General features: G+C 40.3%; 1 protein-coding gene across 3 annotated transcripts in view; it reads left to right on the forward strand.

The window, feature by feature from the left end:
- Window positions 1-15746, forward strand: part of LOC146634546 (protein NLRC3-like) — a 165728-nt gene that overhangs the window by 70540 nt on the left and 79442 nt on the right. For 2 of the 3 annotated variants that reach the window (XR_014907046.1, XM_085377481.1), the window contains exon 1: window positions 15644-15679. The exons of the other annotated variant lie outside the window; for it this stretch is intronic. The gene's annotated coding sequence lies outside the window, so the exon portion shown is untranslated. Of the gene's footprint in view, window positions 1-15643; window positions 15680-15746 lie in introns of those variants that run through there. 3 annotated transcript variants of the gene reach the window in all.

Raw genomic sequence — 15746 nt, forward strand, 5'->3', positions numbered from 1 at the left:
GTAGAGAATGCAGTGTTGTTCCAGAAATGTTAAATGCTGCAGTCCCAGTGAAAGCAGTTAACAGGACAGTGGGTTTTGATATGTCAACGTCGTCTGCATATCTGGGCACTTTGCTCAGTATCTTAGATGCTTCTGAGTAGATGCATTTGATAAGATGTGATTTTCCTGTTCCAGCACCACCATTAATATAAAAGAAAAACTGCTCTGGATTTAGAGCACAGACTCTTTTAATGCACCAGTCTCTAACTGCATAAAATATGCAGGCTTGCTTCTTATTCAGATTTTGAAACATCTGACATAACAATGTGGGATCAATAGCAGGGGGTTCCCTGATGGCTCTGACTTCTGTTGAAGCATCAGCCTGACGGCTGTAGTCGGGCACATCTTCCTGTTCATTTTCATTGTCTCGCTCTCTTTCTTGTTCAACAAGTGGCAACCTTACGAGATCTGATTCAGGTGCCAGATTACACCATTCGTCAGTCACACCTCTGTTCTGCTCATATTCCTCAACAGCGCTCTCGATCTCCTCACTGTTTTTCTCATATTTTTCTCTGTTTCTTTTGACAATGTGTTGCACGTACTCAAGACGGTCAGTACCTGACAGCTGTACACAGCCAGCACCATAGAAAGCCTGATAGGTTGGCAACGATGGTGTTTTCAGTTCGTGGTCTGAACGATGAGGAAGGTACAGTTTAAGCAGTCTTCCGTAATATTGCTCTGGATGTTTTTCTTGTGAGCAGCGGTGAAATCTGATGATAGCAGGCTTATTGTTTTTGCGCCTTTGCACAAACCCCATCTCATTGAGAAGGGGCAAAACATCTTTACCTTTTTTCTGTTGGCCATAGACAATCCTGCAAGTAGCAGCAAAGTCTGCCATGCACATCTCCTCATACTCTGGTGTTTCAGGTCTGGCTTTGTATTTGTCATTCAAAGATGTCATCCAAACATTGGAAGACTCAGGTGTTGTGTTGTCCAGAACTGACAGGGGACGACTCATTTTCACAGGATTATCATCAGTTGGAATGAATATTACAGCACGTGAACATTGCTTCATGTGAAGACCACATGCACGAGCAACACACTCCTGTGCACTGATCTCTCGCTTCTTTGAATATGCCTGCATGACGGCTCTCACTTCATCGCACTCATTTACACTGTCCTTATTGGAGTTCTCAATGACAGTTTTCAGGTACTCAGATAGCCCGCCCTCTTTTTTTGATATATATTTCATTAAATAATTTGCAGCGCCGAAAGCATCTAAAACAAAGCTTATGTCGATATTACTGTTCCAGGCTTCAAGCAGATGTGGATTATAGCCATTTATCCAAGAGTCTTTTGGATCACGCTTTAGTATGATCGTACTCCTCATGTTCATTTTATTCAGGTATCTCTCATATTCTGCATGTGTCAACTTGCATCTTTCCAAGAGCTGCTCTAAACTCATGGAAGCAGTTTCAGGTTCATTCAGCAGCTGGTTCAGTGGTCTGAGCTTGTTCTTTGCCGTTTCTACTTCCAGTGCATCATCCTCACTGGGTCTTGTGATCATTGTCTCATTGCAGGGTGGTTTGGGAAAACCAAAACGGCACCCGGAGCTTAAACTCCTAAAGCACGTCTTTGTGTGGTTCTTACTGTGTTTTTGCACTTCTGTTACTTTTTTGTACAGTTCGGGTTGTTTATGTGGATCAGGCAGCTGAGCTGTGATGTATTTGTTTATAAAATCAAGAACAGTTTGCTCATCATCCTCCTCAAACACAGGAGCACCTTCTACCCACAGGAGACAGTGTATGTGTGGGCTTCCTCTGTGCTGAAACTCAACTCTGTAAAAGTAGTCAATGACTTTGCCAAGTGGCTCTGCGGGAGATAAGAGTAAATCTCTGAATAATGCTTCAACTCTCTTGTCAAACATGCGCATTGTTGTGACAGGATTGCTTCTCAGGATGTCACACTTTGCTGACCAGTCGAGTCCTTCAAAATTCACTTGTTCACCTTGCTGCCTTGTTATTGCCTCGATCACTTCAGGCCAGCGCATTTCAGCAGCTGAAAATGTGCAAAAGAACGTGGGAGTTCCCAACTGTCTGATCATGGCAAAAAGATCTCTTGTTGTTTTCTCCCAATAGGCTGGGGTTCCTCTCAGAGGCTGCATGAATCTCACTGCATCTTTATTTCGCACCAGTTTCTCCACCTCATGTTTATCTTGTAACATGCCTGAGGTTATTTTTCTACCATCTCTGGTCAGAGGCTTTGCCTTCCTTAACTGTACTGTCATGCTGGATGTAGCCAAGTGTATTTCAGTCACAAACTGTGCAAAGAATAAATAGTTTGTGTCTTTGGCAAAACGATCATCAATGCAGAAAAGTCTTGATTTGAAATACCCACTGGGGGATACTTTGATCAGCCTTCTTTCATCAAGTGTGTTTTGGCCTGTAGGAAACTGCACAGGGAAGGCCATGGCCTCCAGTTTAGGTGTTTTGAAAAAACTTATTGGATTGTTTCTCTCTGCAGGAGCAACAGAGTAGATTCCTTCACTGAAACATAATATCTCCTCAGCCACATCAGGGGGCTGCAAACAGGACTCGAGTGCAAAACCACCATTAGTCAGTCCATCTTCTTGCTCTGAATCATCTGTCATCTGTTCATGTGATTCTTCACCATCACAGGGTAACATGTCAATATCCTGTTCATTTTTATTTTGTGCTTCACTCAGTGCATTTTTCTCACAGCTGTCAATTTCCATTAAATCAGCCTCATCATAATCGTCCTCATTCATGTTTTCATCATCATCATCATCTTCATCAGGAAGTGTTGGGTCACACAGCTCAGGATCATCTCTGATGCTCACATCCTTATACTGTGGGTGAATCTGCTTGAGTTTATGCAGTGCTTGCACAAGTTTAGACCAGCTTACAGTCTGAAACAGCTGATGACCTTTGTAAGACAAGCGTCTCTTCAGTTTTACTCTCATCACCTGAGAATTAATTCTCAATCGAGGCAATGCTTCAACAGTTTCCTGTACCTCTGATGGGACACAGACCACATTTCCTCTAATGGCTCTTTGTCTGCCTTTGGGAAGAGGAATAATCTTTGCAAATGGTATGCACTTGGCTATGAGATGTCTCTCCAGGATGTTGAGATCAGACAGTTCAGGTGGAATATCAGCAAGCTCCAGTTTATTGGCAACAGCAAGTGCTGGCATGGATCCATTTTTAAGATGATTGTGGCAGGTGTAACAAATCCACTCTCTCTTTCTCTCATCAGGCACATTGCACTGCTCATTTCTGCAGTTTTCATCACAAACATGAACAAACTTTCCTGTCAAACATGTTGCAGCCACATGTGGGTTTTTGACATAATTTGACCTTGTGCAGGGTCGTACTTGGTTTGGAAATGAAGCCTTCAAACAGACAGTACATGGGTATGATGGTCCAACTATGATTTGTTGATATGGCCTCGTTGATTACACTGTTGTCACTCTCTTGGGTTTGTCTGTTCACCCATCTGTATTTCCTTTTTATTTTCATTGCACATCTCATGTTGTGCATAATTCTGAATGCAAGATTACTTTGATACCTGTATCGCATTAGTTGTTTCATTAGTTGTCTGTGTCTTACTCTGAATGCATTGTCACGTGTATAACGCTGAGTCACTCGAGATCTTTGTCTCTCTCTGAATTCTGGGCTCTCTTGATACCTTTTAGTGATATAGCTTTTTTGTTTCTTTCTGAATTCAGCATTCTCACAGTAAAGTCTTTTTATATAGTCTCGTCGTTTTTGTCTGAATTCATCATTCTCACAGTAAAGCCTTTTTTTATATTGTTGTTGTTTCCGTCTGACTTCAGGATTGTCTTTATATGCCTTGCTTGTGCAAGATTTTTTCTTTTCTTTGTACTCTTTATTTGAAGCATATGTTTGTCGTTCTTTCATTTTTTGGTTTTCTTTTCTCTGTTTTCTCTGTTTTCTCTGTTTTTCTGATGCCATTAATCTTCTTTTCATTTTTTGTCTTCGTTGTTTATTAACTTTGGTCATTTTGTAGATTTTCTTTAAAGCAGTACAGGAAAGATCAACAGTTTTATCAGAGTGAGTAGGTGCCACAGCAGCGGCAGCTGTTGGTCTGCAGACTGTGTCTGTGATAATATCACTCAGGTTGACTGTGCTCATACTGTAGAACTGCACAGGCTTCAGTTCATAGGTACAAGAGGGTGATATCTCCATCCCTTCATAAGAATCTTGGAGCCTCTTAATCATGTCACTGAGGAGTGTGAATTTCAGCATCACAGCTGTACCACGATTACGTGACCATAGTGGTAGAGGAAGACCACTGGCTGTTCTTGGGTGTGGGTCAAAAAAACCATATTTGCCTGATGTGGATCTGAACACTGCAATACACAATCCACTCATAATCAGTAAGGCATACTGCACATCTGACAACAGGCAGCTCAGTCCTGCTTCTAAGCTCAGAAAGGTATCTACTGCTTCTTCTGAAGGTTCTTCAAATGTCCCATACCGGGAAAGCTGTGTCATGTCGACATGATACATAGACCTGCGAGCATCAACTTTGTCTGGCAGCTCATCGGTTGCCAAATGAATATTTTTAGGAAATCTTTTCTTGGCCTCTTTGTACATCATATCACCTTTATCCAAGACCAGATTAAGGTCAACTGTAGACATGTTTTCATTCTCATGAAGGAAAGCAAGAAATATGAGTGAGTTACATGTGCACTGCTTGTTTCTGGAGTCTCCATATTTAGGATGAGCCTGGCTGTGAGATGCACAGACATGTGTTACAGAGGGCTGGTTTTCAAGGTTCACTCTTTCTGCATGAGATCGTCCTACCACATCACTGTGACGGCCTCTTTTCACAAAATCAGCATAACCCACCTGTGGGGCACTTGACACCTCATGTTGTTCATTAAATTCATGCTGCAGTCCACTCTTTACAGCATCTGCATAGGATACCTGTTGTACATGTGCAGGAACATGTTGACCTGCCTGTTTGACACCATCAGCATTGGTCTTTGCAGACACACTGTCTTCTGCAGAGCACTGAGGAAAATCACACTCAGCTTGTTCACATGTTGGCACACTGTGAAACTCATGGAACTTCTTCCAGCGTTGTTTTGCAGCTTGTGACTTTTTCTGCTTCCTTGGCATTTTTACACAAGTGTTTCTCTTAGTCTTTAGAAAATATGTTTATAAAATAAGAGTGGCACACAGCAGGAGATGTTTTCTTTGTCTTTATATTTCAGTTTTTATTTCTCAGAAACAGACGTCTTTGTTTGTTTGACAGTTTGTCAGTCGAGAGAATAATATGCACTCTCTTTATTGACTTGGCACAACTTAGCAGCAAGCGCAAAGTGAAAAACAGCTAGAGAGAAAATTTAGAAGAGAGAACAGACAGAGCAGGAGAAACACGGCTGGGAAATCACAATCAAACCGTGAATTAGAGTTTTCTTTATTTGTTCAGTTTGTTCTCAGGTAGAGGCAATATGCACTCTTTATTGCTTTAATGGCTTGGCGTTTTTCAGCAGCAAGCCAAGAGTGAAAAACAGGTAGAGAGAAAATTTAGCAGAGAGAACAGAGAGAGCAGGAAAGACACGGCTTGGAAATCAAACCGCAGAGTTTTCTTTGTTTGTTCAGTTTGTTCTCAGGTTGAGGCAAAATATGCACTCTTTATTGCTTTATTGGCTTGTGCATTTTTCAGCAGCAAGCCAAAGAGTGAAAAACAGGTAGAGAGAAAATTTAGCAGAGAGAACAGACAGAGCAGGAGAGACACGGCTTTAAATCAAACCGCAATAAGATTCTTGGTTTGGCAAAATTTCTCACAAACCACAGGGTGAAATACAGATGGAAAGAAGGCAGAGACAACAGGTGGAGTAGGACAGAAGATAGAGGGGTTGGGGGGTTGGGATGTGAGATAGAAGACTGGAGATCTGGTCCTTGTTCTTCTTCTGCACACTGTGAACAAAAAACAAGAAAAAAAAATAATTTTAATAAAATGATATCACATGGTAATTGTATGAACTAATTGTGACTACTGAAAAAGGACAAAACAAATATTCAAGCTAAACTGTTGTCGGCTGCCATGTGCAAAAAGTTGCACAATTTGGCACTTTTAAAAAGAATAAATATTTAATTAAATTCAGCAATAGTATTTTTAAATACAAATATGATTGAGTGAATCATTAATTAATCACATGTGGTGTGACTACAAAAATGTACAATAAAAATATTTTAGCCCAATTGTTAAGCTGCACTTATGTGTATTTATTATAAAATTGTGTTTAAAAGGTCTAGCACAAAGTTTGAACCCATCACTTTACAGCTTATATTAGTCAGATTATTTTTTTATTTTGGTCTACTTTTCTTAGAGCATGTGCACACCTACCACGCAAAGCACAGGTGTCAGTCAAGTTCCTGAAAGTGTAAGACAAGAAATAATATGTTAGTTGTCTGTACAGTGTTATCAGACTAACAGAAATACAAAGCCCACACGACATGATACACTGAACTTATAGTCAGCAGGGTAATTATAGAGTAATATAGCACACTAGCTCACACAGCAGCCATTTTATAATTCAAACTAATTAACTGAAGTATTTCCACTTATGTAAGGCTATTGTTAGACTGTTACTAGCCTTAGCATTGCTGCTAGCGCTAGCATTCCGGCTAGAATTCCTGCATTCCTGTCAGTTAACAACTGCTAAGGCTAGTGTTAGCACTATAGCTAGCGTTAGCATTATTGCTAGCGTTAGCATTGACGCTAGCATTAGCATTGAAGCTAGCGTTAGCACTGCTGCTAACAGCAAAAGTCATAAAGCACTCTTACTGTTAAAACTGAGCCACAATGGCAATAATAAAGCCCATTTGTTACTTTTGTCTCACTGACTGCCAATAAATATCACAGGAATATCACAGGAATATTCTTTTTGTCAGTTAACAACTGCTAAGGCTAGTGTTAGCACTATAGCTAGCGTTAGCATTGTTGCTAGCATTAGCATTGAAGCTAGCGTTAGCACTGCTGCTAACAGCAAAAGTCATAAACCTATATAAATGATAGCGAAGGTTATTCTTGTTTTGCTTTCTTTAATCTTTGAACTCTGTTGAACTTTAAAAAGACTTGATATGTGAGTTTAGATGTCAAACATGTATTTTTACCATCATAAAAATAAAACAGTGCTGTACTGAGTGTATTGTACTTACCACAGCAGAGAGCAAAGCGGAATGACAACAGTTGGTGCAGTGATTAGTTAAAGACCGATGAGGCATTCAGGTGGTGCTTGGAAATTTGAGCATCAGTTTGAACAGCAATATTGAGCATATACATTTCTCTGTCATAGAGAGACAGAGAAAAAAAATACACAAGACTCATCAGCATACAAATTGGTACTTTTTCCTGAGTATAAGCGAATGAGTGACATACAGAGAAAGAGGGCAACTGGCATTAAACGAGCAAATAAAAAGTATGTCATCTTGAACTGTTTCATGGGTTTTATTTTAAGACTACTTTGGGTGTATTCGTGGGGAGATAAACTATACAGACTAAAAACAGAGACATTAAATGAGATTAGATCATTTAAAATGTGGGAAAATCCACTACAGACAGGTAGATGCTGTGAGCTTTAATTATCCAGTCAGAAAAAGATTATTTTAAAGTCATCAACTGACTGCAACTGCCCAGATCTGAAAAACCTGTGTGCAGAAGACAAGTCCACCAATACACAATCAGCTTGAATTTACCAGGCCAATGAGAATGCTCTATTTAGTTGGCCTATACTGACATACTGTTAATCTGTGGCAAAACCCTGTCAAATCTGACTTATTGACTTGTTGACTTAATCTAACTCCAACTGCTTAGTTGTAACAGAAATTTTTAAGATGAATCTTGGCAGAGTGGCAGAGAGAGCTCGTTAAGCAGGCAGGTGTGAGCCTGGTTGCTATAGTGACTGCATCCAATGGCTCCATACACACAACAGAAAGTGCATTTTCTGAAGAAACTGCAGTGTGAATGCTTGAATCTGAATATATGCACTGAAATGAATTAATTGCTGAATTCTAAGTTAAAAATGTTGAATGAGATGAAAAAAAAACAGAATTTTTAACCTGAAAACAAAAGTGCTGAAGTGCTAAAAGCTGACGTTTAACATAGAAGAAGAAGTTGGAAAATAGCTGAAAATGTTTTAAATGTAAATTAGAAAAACCTAAGAAATGAGAAAAGAACATTTAGAGTCAGAAAACATCTGAATGAATATTAAAAGTTCATATTCTTTGAATCACTGAATGACTAAAATGTGATCCCTCCACTTGGATCCACACAGTTTAAAAAGTTTAAATGTCTGAGCTTTCAAATACACAGTGTTGGGAAGAGAACAATGATGGCGACGTTTTGAGGGTAAAATGATGGCTGTAACACTGTGGACACAGCAGCAGTTGAAAGAGAAGTGTTTAAAATGAATCTTGGCAGAGTGAGAGAGAGCTCGTTAAGCAGTCAGGTGTGAGCCTGGTTGCTATAGTGACTGCACCCAATGGCTCCATACACACGGACACAGAGATGCACCTCACTTTTGCTGCTTAAAATGAACAGAAAAGTCAGGCCGAAACAAATCGTTCCCAAATGAAAAGTACATGTCGTACTGACAAAATTCTTTCACCGTGAGCGACAGCCATGTCTAGTCTACCAAATTCTCAGTTTTCATGCCTGTGGAGTTTATTATATGGACGTGGTGACAGTGGAAAGACACCATGCTCTTCTGATTTTCAAACGAACCTTCTGAGCCATTTTAACATTAGAGTCTATGGAAGAGTTGGAGGGAGGAGGCTGTGCATTGGTGACATTTATGAAAGAACCATAACACCTAGTACAATAATAAACACATTGGATGAAAGAGGACAGCGATGGCTACGTTTTGAGGGTAAAATCATACCTGTAGAGCAAACGCTGCGGACACAGCAGCAGTTTTAAAAAAGATTTTAAGATTAATTTTTTTGCTCCTCTCACTCTAGCAGTTGAGCTGTCTCACTCTAGCCCCAACATTCCGTCCCATACACACCCATTATAAACTCTGAAACGGGTGAAAAAACATCATGAAACTTAAACTGGAACTGAAGAAAAAGTATAATAGATATTGAAAAGATAAATACAAGTTGAATAGTTGAATGTCTTGTCTTCGTTTTAAAGTTTGAATGGTGGCTCTATGTCAACGTATGTTGAAGTAGTAAGAGTTTAAAAATGAGTGAGTTGAAGGAGAATTTGAAGGGTCTCCCCATTGAAATACATGGGAAATTTTTGTTGAAAAAAGTTAAATAAAACTAAAAATATAAATGTTAAAAATGAGAAAAATAGAAGCACACCATTCCAAAAGAAGAGGAATCTAATGGTGTTTGAATGGTTTTTCTAAGTTGAACGGTTTTGAAGGAGATAGTCGGCGAAAAACGTACGGAATAGAAAATAATAATAAAGATTAGAAGAACAATACTGTGAATGCTTTTCAAGCATTCACACTAATAAAGATTACAACAACAATACTGTGAATGCTTTTCAAGCATTCACACTAATTAAAACACAGCTACTAAAACACAATTTTCTTAATGCAAACATCAGTAACTCAAAATTAGCAACCAAAGGGTTCAGTCTGCAGTTCACACTGCTGTGAAGCTACAGCTCTTTAGTCTCTGTCATTCTTCTGTTCTTGCAAACAAAACAAAGCAAGACAAAACCTCCACCCTTCTTTTACAGGCTGGGTGAATTGTTGTGGACATTCACTAATCCTAAAGTCGGCACCGTTTTTGTCTCAGTATCAAGTCAGTTAAAACTTTTAGTTGTCAGTCCATCCCAGTCCAGTCACATGCATACATCCACACACATTCGTACCAGAAGTTGCTGATAATGGAGTCTCACGCGCAACCTATTCGAGGCTCCATCACCAGCAAGATGACGTCATCATTTTAAGGAAACAGTTCCTTGTTTGTTTTTCCTTCTTTGGACTGGATTGACTCGCTGCAATCCTTTTAGGCTTCAGGCTTCTCATTCGATTAGTGTCCCATATAAGTCAATTTTCTCCCAAGCTCATTATAATCATGGAGAAAAAATACTTTGCGACTGTTTTCAATAAGAATATTTTATAGCGCTTTAAAGTTCAATCTCTCAGGCCTGGATTAAAGAGCTGATTTGTTAAATCAGAAACTCACAAAATACCAAAATATCACCACCGGTGGATCACACCTCTCAGATGTTCTTATCTCAGTGCACTGTAACAAAAGAAAAAACAAACGTAACCAATAAAACACTCATATAATAACAGATACTGGGGCCCATTGGAAACATGTCCAAAGATCAAACCCTCTTTCTCTATGTTAGAGAAAGAGAACAATCCAAACCTCACTGATAGAATCAACCTAGTGTCAAACAAACCCAAAAATCAACCAAAACTTCACACACTATATTGTGTAGGCCTACAGGCACCGTAACTCCTTTTTTTTCACTGACAAAAACTTGTTGGATTGACTTGATTCAATAGTGGACACTGGTTACACACAAATGTTTTGCTTTGGCAGAAACTTAAACAACTGAGTCAAATCAACACAACCTTTTCATATTCTCTCCGAAATAAAACTCACATCATTCACTCATCATTTTCACTCTGTACCACTGCTCCTTATCAGGCTGTGTGAAGCACAGTAAACAATTCAGTGGAGGCCTTAAGCCATAAACAGACATCACGCACAGACATTGTTTTCACAACCAAACTACTTTAAACCTTGTCCCCTAAATCTACACAGATGCCCTCTGTGTGGCATGAAATGCATTTAACCAATAAACAAACAATGAGTTCTTATTGTTGTAACCGACTCCATATTCGGATGTTTGTGTGCAGCATTTGTTAGTAAAGCATTCTTCATTGCATCAGCGTGTGTGTGTGTCACTCTTTATTGCACAAGCTTGTAGATGTGTGTGTGTGTGGATCACTTTTCAGTGAAGTGAATCAGCATTTTGATTTTTTGCAGGTGTGTGTGTCATTTCTCACTCAATCCACGAGTGCATATGTTCGTATGTGTTTCTCTTCATTCTGAGTCAGTGCATGTAGATGTGTGTGTTTGTGTGGGTGTTTGTGTTCATCACTTTCCTGTTCTGGTGTTCTGGGTAAACCACGGCCTGAAGCGTGCCCTGGGGTCCTGCCCTCCTCCTTTTCAATCCGTTTGCATCCGTTGGTGCTGGTGCTCAAAGTTCTGTCCATACTGGTTCTGGCCCCAATTGAGGCAGTCCTTTTCTCCAGTATCCTGCATCTTCTCCTTATTCCACTCCTCCTTAGCTTGACCCTTTTGCTTCTGTAGCTCCTTCAGGGTTTTGATACGCAGCTCAATCGTCTGGATGTCAGTGTCAAGCTCCAGTCTACGCTGCTGCTCCAGCTCTTCCTCTGTTTCTCCCAGCCAAGTCAAGATTTTGTTCAGGTCAAAGTTCAGCTGCTGTCACTGCTGCTCGTTCTGCTTTGTTCTCATCTCCTTGCTGAGGTCCTGAGCCTGATTTCAAGTCGTGTGTCTGGGACTCCAAGTCTGATGGGTTCGATAATCAGCCAGCTCCTCCTGAGCCATGCTCAGTTTTCTGCTCTGATGCCTTGAGCTCTTACTGAGGGGCAGAAACCTCACAATCTTTTCCGTCCACTTCAGATTGACGTCCCTCGATGTTTTCCTTGCTTTGCTCCACGACCTTTTGCGGCTCTGCTGTTCGGCTCTTCTCAGAGGTCAGCTCCTGGCCGAGCCCCGACACCTGTGCCTTCAGCTTATTTTCTCCTGGTATTTTGTCCGTTCTGAGGTGCCTCCTGACCTCAGTTACTCCTCCTTTCTCTGGCACGCCCTTCTTGCTGCCCGATGGTCATTGTTGGTCCGTCACTGTCCTGCACAGTTTTGATGCAGAGTGGTTAAGGTCAGCATGGTTTTGCTTGGCCTCTCTTTTCATCTGATTTTTTTTTTTTTTTTTTGAAGTTAAGTTGTTGTCCTGCAACCCAGAGGGTTTATTTGTTAGTAGTGGATAAACTTTATTATTTAACGGCGGATGTATGTTAAGTTTCACTGTTTTAATTGCTGGAAAATCTTCACGTGTTCATGGGTGTAAGCTGTTTCTTCATTGCGTGTATGTGCGTTTGTAAATGGGCTAATTTAACGTTTTTTCTCAAACGAGGCATTTCTCTAGCACATGCCTCTCTCTCACATTTCTCTGCTTGTGTGTGTTTTGTTTCACCTTTTTGTTGTGATGCTCCAGGCGCCTTCCCAACCTCCACAAGTCTGTTGGCCGCAATTTAATGTGTTAAAACTTCTCTTAATTTCTCCTTTAATTCTCTGCTAGCTGCTGTCTTTTCCACAGCTGCTGATTCCTGCTGAGTTTGGTTTCCATTACTATAATTTTGCTTCGGCCGCCGTGCTTGTGGGGGCAGTTGGTCCAGGCCCATAGCCACCTGTATCAACACACTGAGAGATTTATTTAATATCATTTTCATCACTGTTAAATAGACCAGCAGGCAAGACGCCCACCTTTGCACTGCAGACTACATGCCAGTCTCCCAACACACTCCTCTCTGAGTTTCAGCTTTTTAAAACCCAACATCATTCACACCCTAGTCATTCAACACCTTATTTGTAGTATTATAATCAGCAAAATCAGCGTTTTAATTACAGGCATGTATCATTGTTTGCAAATCATAATTATAAAACTCAATAACACGCTAAACAGGAAGCAAAGTCCTCTGTGCGCGTCACAGCTCATTTGCATGTTCACACACCGTCTAAAAATAGCTCGCAGCGCTGCAGCTGCACGTCACACAGAGTCTCACACAAAGCTCAGGCAAAACTCTATTATTTTATATTACAAAGACGTCTTATATTTACAACCACTGACAGGCCTGACAGATTCAGCACCTAACAAATTTCGACCAATTTATCATAACGGGTCCAACCGAAGAAAGTTAACTTTTTTGTAATCAATTAACCAGTATCTGTTTCCACAGTCTCTGGCCTAGTTTCTAAAGAGCGCCTACACAATTTCGACAAATTTATCATAACGGGTCCAACCGAAGAAAGTTAACTTTTTTGCGTTCAATTCCGCCAGCATCTATTTCTTCCGGAACAGTTCCTGGTCTAATTTCTAAAGTCCCTAACTCAATTTAACTTTGTCCAAACAAGCACATGACACCGTTTTCAACGATGAGGAGACTCGGTAACTCCTAGCTTATTCTCGAGATGCCCTGTACCCCACAGCTAAGCCAAACTGAACTATCCCTGTTCGACGACAGGTCAAAGCCGCGCGTCCACGACCAGGAGGGAGCGTAACCTCCGGGCTATGCGCTTCTTAGCATCTTCCAGTGCCGTCCTATAATAATTTTCACCTAACCGATTTTGACAAATTTATCATAACGGGTCCAACCGAAGAAAGTTAACTTTTTTGTAATCAATTAAACAGTATCTGTTACTTCTGGGAACAGTTTCTGACCTAATTTGTATAATAACACATAGCCAATTCCCTACCAAACTACCTGAGCCTTTAACTCAATATCCAGGGACTCAAACCCAACATTATTACGTTCATATTTCTTCAACTTCATTAAATACTCTTAAGCAACTTTAACTGCATAACACACACGGATCCTCATCAAAATCAAAACAGACACTCTACCAGTAATTTCAGTGAGTAGACTTTAATTTAGTCATTTCCAATTTGGCACACTTTGGAAATAATTCAACAGGTAGTGCCTTACCTTTAGATAAGTCGGCTTATGCCCACTCACATCAGACCACTGGCTCGTGCCTGTCCGTTCGACAACCTCGGACCGTCCAAACTTTTAAATTCCACCCCAATACCACAGGACGAGCCCCCAAGCTGTTACGAGTTCAAAATATTGGGGATGGAAACAAGAGAAACACCACAATAACAACACTGGTCCGGTCGGGTTGAGTCAAACGATGATTTTAATGATCACACGCGTGGGAGATGGACACTGATGCAGACAGCCTCAAAATCTCAAAATGGTGGAGCATTGCTCAAACTTTTATAGCCTCTGGTGCCTCCACCTTATCATAAAAAGCCTAAACATTCACATGCTCTCTCTCTCACACAGCGCCTGAGCTACGACCTTGGCACACTCTGTTCTCTTCTACTCAGACAAATTAGACAATAACCTTCTGCGAACAGTATTTCTTATAACTCAGCAGTATAATGCATCATAAAACAATATCATTCATTCACAACAAGTCAGCAGTTTAATGTAATGCAAATCAGTTTAACTAATGCAATAGTTATCAGCTTCTTCTAATTCAGGAGGATAATGCAAACTAAAACTACATAATAATTCACAATCTTTAATTCGGGGTATAACATGGCATAAAATAACACTCCAATCCCACAACTTACATTTATTTAAATTTACTTGAGTAGGGTAGAGTCATGCTAATGACCTAATAATTTTATTCAGGTGTGTTGCAGCAGAGATACATTTAAAAGCTTCAGGACGCTGGCTCTCAAGGCCTGGAGTTTGACACCCCTGCCTTACACAAAGATGGGTTAAATCACAGTGCAAAGAATGAATGAATAAATGAAATATAAAAAATAAATAATTATTAAATAGTCTTACACATCAATGTCATTGGTTGACTTTTGAAGTATTTGAATCCTTATTGGGTTCCCTGAGTGACAGAAGGATTAAAACACTTTAAAATCAGTACTGAAAATATCTGCAGACATTACTGGATAGATTTAGGGTTAGAATCAATAAATCACTATCATGTTAAACACTCTTAGAGTTCAAACCTTCGTAGAAACATAAGTCCAGTATTATGGAATGAAACCTAAAGGTGCATTTGAGGGTGCAAAACGTTTCGTCGGCATTGTTGTGTTTGTTTGGGAGAAAACTTCCAAACATACAGTGCAGCACTTCAGAGATACACTGCTAGCGATCGAAGATTTGTGTAAATTCGACAAGCTAAACGCATTCTGTACTGTACAGCAGGAGTCCCCAACCTTTTTGCGCCACAGACCACTTTAATGTCAGACAATATTTTCAGGGAACGACCTTTAAGGTGTCGCGGATAAATACAACAAAAGAATAAAAAAAAAGAAACTGTGGTATTTTGTAAATATAATAATAAACGTGACTTGAGCTGTGCGCCAACAACAATGACAGTGAGGTCCTCCTCTCTGCTTTTTAATGCTCTCTGGTCGCTATGGTAACGCGTAAATAGTTCTTTCAAAATAAGACACACAACCACAACCATACATTTCACACCGGAGGATCAACTCTCGCGGAACGGTACCAAAGGACTCACGGACGGGTCCGTGGGCCTATTAGGGACCGCTCCTGTACAGGAGACACTGGACTAGATTGATTGACAATGGTCTACAGTAATCAGAACGCACAACGCGATGTACTGTAAAAAAAAAAAAAAAAATCAGCGAAACAGCAAGTGTCACTTTTCGCCACGAACAATTTAGGGGAATTTTTATGAACAAACCCAGAGTGTTAAAAACCCCACTTAAAACCATTTTTATTTCTCAGCAGCATCAATAGTAACAAAAACGCAATTTAGTTTTCGCTGTCAAAGTCGATTTAACTGAAGTTACGTGTTTCCGGTTACTGTGGAGCTCCACAGTGGCTGCAGCCAGTGTGGAATGTTGTGGCGCAGTTGATCGTCTCGAAGTTAAGGTAACGTTAGCAGTCTGTACTGTTTTCCTGGCTGACATCAGCTGTGTGCAGCTTAGTTTCAGCATAA

Source organism: Diplotaxodon limnothrissa, linkage group LG3, assembly GCF_057381915.1.
Source record: "Diplotaxodon limnothrissa isolate DT_005_m linkage group LG3, D_limnothrissa_male_GT1.1, whole genome shotgun sequence".
Taxonomy (NCBI): Eukaryota; Metazoa; Chordata; class Actinopteri; order Cichliformes; family Cichlidae; genus Diplotaxodon; species Diplotaxodon limnothrissa.